Consider the following 6,311-nt stretch of genomic DNA (forward strand, 5'->3'; position numbering starts at 1 on the left):
ACATCGTATTAACCACGTGTAACCACATCCCCTTTTGTAACCACGCACACGTGTTTCGTAAATATCATGTCAATTATCTGCAGAGCCCCCGAGTCTGTGAGAGTTCTGACGGTGAGATAATGAGCGGCGTCGCGCAGGGAAACCAACATGCTCCATGGCAACGGACACAAAATGACCAGAGTATTCCAGCTCCAGTTAACAACTAGCTGCTACAGTATACCCCGGCCAACACGTGCTGAGAGAGAGAGAAATTACAGCACCATGTCGGTGTGTACAATATAGTGTGAGTGGAAACACGCACGCACGCACACACACACAGGGCGGGTTGCCCACCGCTGGTGATTCAATAGCTATAGTGGTGATAGTAGGCGATACTCATATGTTTTACTTGACGTGTTATCTCTGTAGAAAACATTGCTGTCGGGCAGGAACCTCTTTTCTCATGTCATCCCAATCAATCAATCAATCAATCAATCAATAAGTCCACAACCTCTGTCATCCTCAACCCCACCCTCTCCTTCCAGCCCCATGTCAACCAGATCACCAAAACTTCCTTTTTTGTCTCCACCAGGCCGAAGGCATGGGGGGAGAGTATGTTTTGCACTCCGTCCGTCCGTCCGTCCGTGTGTCCGTCCGCCTGTCCGTCCGTGTGTCCGTGAGCAGCTAATCTCGGCCACCGTTAACCCGGTCGATGCCAAATTTTGCACACACACTCCCTGGATGCCAACGATGAACCTCTGCCCCAAACTTTCCAGAACGGCCTGTTATAGCGCCACCAGGAGGCCGCTTTGTGCAAAACAAGTTTTTGCACAGTACACCTACAGATTTTGTCCAAACATCACGCAAATTGGTACACAGTCTCTCTAGAGCCATTCAACGAAACCGGTCTTTCAGATTTCTCAGACTCCATCCTGATTGGTTAAGATTGGCTTCCAAAGTTCACAGGAGTGCTCGGTTTCAAACAAAATGCTGCAAATCATGAACACATCGCGTGATTTCCGTAAAATTGTGCACCCACATTCCCACTAGGCCGAGGACGAAATGCCACATGAACCATTTCAACTCAGCCTCAAGGTGGCGCTATAACTGGCCGAAAAGTGTTTTCACCTCTAACTGCACGGATCTGTGGGTAACTTTGTATGCCAACTCCCTAGAGGCCAAGGAAAAACCTTTGCCTGGAATTCTTCACATCTGCTCATCCTGGTGGAGACCTGTGCCCAGAAGGGCACTTTTTCTAGTTCACCTCTGCAGCATCGCCCGCCTTCGTCCCATGCCATCACGCATTGCCACTGAAACACTCATTCATGCCTTTATCACATCCAGACTCGACTACTGCAATAGCCTCCTGTACGGCAGTATGTTCAAATCTCTGCTGCCGTGAGCCGTCTAAGCTGGAAGAAGCTCTTTCGTACTACGTTATTTATCCGTTTGTCCATCTTTAGGTCAGAGTCGGTTTAAACCCCTGGCTAGATTGGTGGCAGTTGGCTTTAAAAAGGGCTCAAAGTGGACTAAGTCATGCATTGATGGGCCCAAACACGTACTACGTACTGTAACTTCAGTTTTGCTGTAGTTTAAAGCCAGTGTAGCATTACGCGGAAGCGGGGATTGAACCCGGGGCTCCCACTCGCCAGACCAACGTGCAACCTGTCGTGCCAATAGGGCTGAGCCAGCCTGTTGCAGGCTGGGTCTACACCAGCATGCTTTTACATCCTGCAGGCAAGCGTGCAATGGTTTTAAGGTTGGCTGCGTAAGGTTGGCTGCGTCTGTGTGTGCGTGCATGCATGCGCACAATCCGCACGTATGCCATATGAATACTATAAATCTGCAAAGTAACTAGTAACTTAAGCTGTCGAATAACTGCAGTGGAATAAAAAGTAACAGTACAATATTTGCTCCCGAGTTGTTTAACCAAAATCTATGCCAAGAACGGAGGACCTTGTTCTTCTCTCTACGACGCGCCTGTGCCAAAACGAGGGAACTCGTCTTTCTTTAATTTAATTTAACTTAACTGGCGCCACGTTCTGGCCTGGGGTGGTAGCACGGATTGTGGAACAAAATGGAAGTACTCAATAAAATTGTATTCAAAATTGTAATTAAGTACAGCACCTGTTCATCTTTTCACAAAGGAGAGTAGTTGTGGTGTATCTTTTGAGGGAGTTTAAAACGTTATTTAACCCACTTTTATTTAACCCATGCTTATTTCCACCTATAGCGGGGGCTATTTTGAATCTCTGGGGCTATTTTGAATCTATTCTTTCACCCCCCCCCCCCCCCCCCCCCACTCCAAAGCAACATTACTCTACTTTCCTACGAAGCCATTATATCCTACCATCTGAAAGAACGTCAGTAAAACCTTTTGTGTTAAATTAACTCAAACGAGCATACGAACAGAACCAAATGGACCCTTTACGCTTTTCCGAGTTAAATTAAAACCGAGGACTTTACTGCGAAAGAACAAATTAGCCCTCGCTTCCCTCTCGGCTGATGAAGGTAGAGATTGAAGTCTCCCCTTTCTAATGGAGGCCCCCGTTTTGCATGTAAGACAATTAGGATCTGGGAGTCATTAAAGCGGTCTTATATCCATCACATCATTACACGGGCCACATCTGAAGACGGCGCACGCGGACATTAGCCGAGTCGCATTAAAATGTAATTGACTGGTAAATCAAGTAAACAAATAAATTAGCCTCGCAGCTGCACACAGCCCTATAGCCTCTGTTTGTCAAAGAACGGGAGGGAGGGGTGGGAGGAAAGAAAGAAAGAAAGGAAGGAGAAAAAAGGCTTTCGTTTGAGGCCGCGGCACCAAAAGGCTTTTGACACTTGATTTTGGAGGAATGTCGTCGGAAGTCGGGAACAGCTTGCTTTCAAGGCTCCGTGCCAAGTACAGATTAACTACAGAGTAACTACAGTAGCCTATGTATGGAATCAAGTGAGGTAGGCTACTTTTACTTCACTTGAGTATTTATGTTTTGTTCTGTCATTGATACTTCTATTCCACTAGGCCTAGGATATAGATAATATCAAGTCAAATATTGAATACAGGACTTTAACTTGTAATAGAATATTTCTACATTGTAGCATTGCTACTCTTACTAAATGCACAACATTTGAATGTGTCTTCCACCACTGTTGGGTTTTGCTATTTGATTTTGGAGGAATGAAAAACCAATCAATTGCATAATGATTATATAACGCGTTGCTTTCAAGGCAAGCGTGCCAGCGCAATACTTTTATCGTCTCTGTCGGGTGGAAACCTAATATATCAAAAAAAAAATACTTTTAGTATTACAATTCGAAAATAACAAAAGTAGCAGATCTACAAGCTCGAAACGGAACAGAAATGTAATTTCATATATTCCAGTGTACGACAAAAACACAATTAAATCGTTAATTGCAATTATTTGAGTGACAATTAATCCTCAAGTAAAGTTTCTCTCCAACAGAGCTGTTTATGACGCACCGCAACAATGGGCCTGATTGAAATGAACCAATCAGCCCATATCTAAATATCAAGCTTGATTAATAAGTAAGCGCCGTTATCACCAGCGCTGATTAAATACACTGCGTTATTAATTACTCCAATAATCCCAGCTGGGGGCAGGGTGGGTATTGTGTCTTAAAAATAAAGGTGATTGTGTTAGCCAAAGGATTAACTTTGGCGTTCTGGCTGTGATTAAAGCCTGGTTGATTTGCGGTGGCGTGGTTGACCTAGCCATGGGCACAGGTCATAAACCCAACATTCTAAATCCTACTCCAGAAGTACCTCTCACCTACAACAACTGCGGACTGTATTTTAGGGTCGATAATGTATACTTTTAGAGGCGTGCCATCTCAAGCTAACTTGAGCCACGTGAGGCACGATCGAGCAAGGAAAGATCTTTGGCTGTGTTGCAGTGCAACCACTGTGCATCTTTGCAGGACTTTTCTGCACACCCAGATTAATAGAATCACTGTTGAGGCAAGCGTCTGCAGGGGCACATGGTCAACACGAATAGACTCAGCAAGAGTTTATTTTTTCTTCACCTGAAGCTATCAGAGCCTGCTGCATGCATATTCTTTATATTCAGTTAAACTATTCTCACTTCATGTGCTGTACATGGCCGTGGGAAGATATTTACAGTATAGGAGGTGCTGTATGTTCAGCAGGGGGTGCAAAATGCGCATGCAAAATGCGCGTGCACATCTTGTTGTTGTATGTTATTGCTGTTAGCACAGTCTAGCAGTGCATGTCACGACTACATTTTGATGTTTGTACTTGTGTGCACCACTTTCCATCTCTGTCTTTCTCTAAAAAAAGAAAGACAAATAATGGAGGGGGGACAGTTGGAGCAAGGGGAATAAGTTAGTAATAATAAAAAAATTATTACAACTACAGTTCTCAAACTGTGCCCGAACCCGACCCGACATTTTAGGACTGGGCCGGGCATAAAATGTATGGTAATCCGTATGTTCTGTCTGTTTGTGTTTCACTTTCACTCTGTGTAGAGTTCTCAAAATTTTGGCCAAACCCGACCCGACGTTTTGGGCGGGGGCGGGCCTAAAATCGAAAAGCGATGACAATGTCCCCCCATGGGATCAACAAAGGTCTGTGATACTGAGAGGGAGCCAGCATTTCCTCATTGAATATTAGGATCGTTCACAGAGAAAAGGAAAAGTAGAATCTCATCATTCGATCTTCTATGAATTTGGTTTTTTATGCATAACTGCATTATTGATGCATTTTTCAGGAATATAAAAGATCGGCCATGATCCATGAAAATTCAGTTTTTATTTCTTCAGGCTCTCCCCCCCCCTTCCCTCCCCCCCCCCCCCCCCCCCCCCCCCCTGGCTGTGTGTCTCCCGGCTTCACGGAGTGCCGGCTGGCCCGTGTTGAAAAACCTCTTTGACACCGCCAAATTGCATGCCGACGATGAAACCATATCAGTATCGCACTCCTCAAGATTTCAATTCGACCTCCTCGGGGGAAATCTTGCTTCAGGCCATTACTCTTCATCAGGGAGGCATCATACTCTGCCAGTGAGCTTGACTATTGTCCTCTGTGGCCCAGCCGCCGTCTCTGGAAACATCACAACCAGCCAGCCAGCCCCTCCGGCGGTGATCTAATATATATGTACCGTCGTTCAAAAAAGAAAGCGCTAAAGCTTGGTTTCAGTTCAGCTCTCGGAGGAGGGGGCCGCAATCCGAGGAAAGTCTTAACAAAGGTTTCATCATGCATTTCAGGAGGAATTGGCATAGCACAACACCATGCCACACTCACTTGAAATGATGTAGCTTAAAGCAAAGTAATAACCCTTATATGATTTGTTTTTGAAATATTTGAGACATTTTTGGTTGTTTTAGATTTTAGAAAATTTACTGATTAATGCATTTTGTGTGTGCGTGTGTGCATCCAGAGTTCATCTCACAAACCACTGGGCGGATTATTAGCGCCGAACATCACATGCACACTCCAGTATAGGCCACAGAAGTACCCCCACTATTATTTCCTCGCATTTTATACTTTCTGAAACATTTCACTGTTAAATTCTACCAAAAAACAGCGCTGCACGCATGCAGCGAATCGCCCCGCAGCTGTCACCGTGTCACACATTCCCGGCTGTTTGGGCGCGGAGTAGCGCTGCGCGGCATGGCACGCCGCGGCAGCAGGCGGCCGCAAGCGCCAATGATCTGTGGCCGCTACGCATCCGTCTTCGCCGTGTCACTCTGTGCACGCCAATGCCGCAAATTGCAGTCTCGCATGCAGGGGATTCACGCTGATGTCATCCTCTGCACAAAGCTGAGAGTGTGTGGGGAGCCATGTTGCTTCCCTCGGGGGGTGGGGAGAACTAAATAAGTAAATGCAGCAAATGCCACACTATAGTCTAAAGGCCCGTATTTTCTATTTTGGTGCACTATACTTGAGTAAAATGAATTACAAATCGTTGCTTCGAGCAGAAACCTCTTATCGCCATATTGCAAAAGTATCAAAGTAAGAGATCCATATAGGCTTGAAATGCAGGGCGAAGCGAGTATAGCGACACATTCTGAGCTTGTGCTGTAGATCTGCAATTTTTTTGCTGTTTTTGATTTTGTATCCTGAGAAGTAACAGGTTTGTGTAATGATCGAGGTTTCTACCCGACAGAGGCGAAAAGTAAACTCAGTACAAAGGTATTGGCATCAAAATATACTTAGGTAAAATAACCTCAAGTACTGCACTTGAGTACTGTACTTTGTTGCTTTCCTGCACCACTGCCTGCAGCGAGGGGACGTGTGGGAGACCCTGCCAGTTAGTATCCCTCGGGGGGGCAAATGATCCCACCACCTACCCACC

The sequence above is a fragment of the Protomyctophum parallelum genome (genome assembly GCF_964188405.1).
Source record: "Protomyctophum parallelum genome assembly, chromosome: 1".
NCBI classification, from domain to species: domain Eukaryota; kingdom Metazoa; phylum Chordata; class Actinopteri; order Myctophiformes; family Myctophidae; genus Protomyctophum; species Protomyctophum parallelum.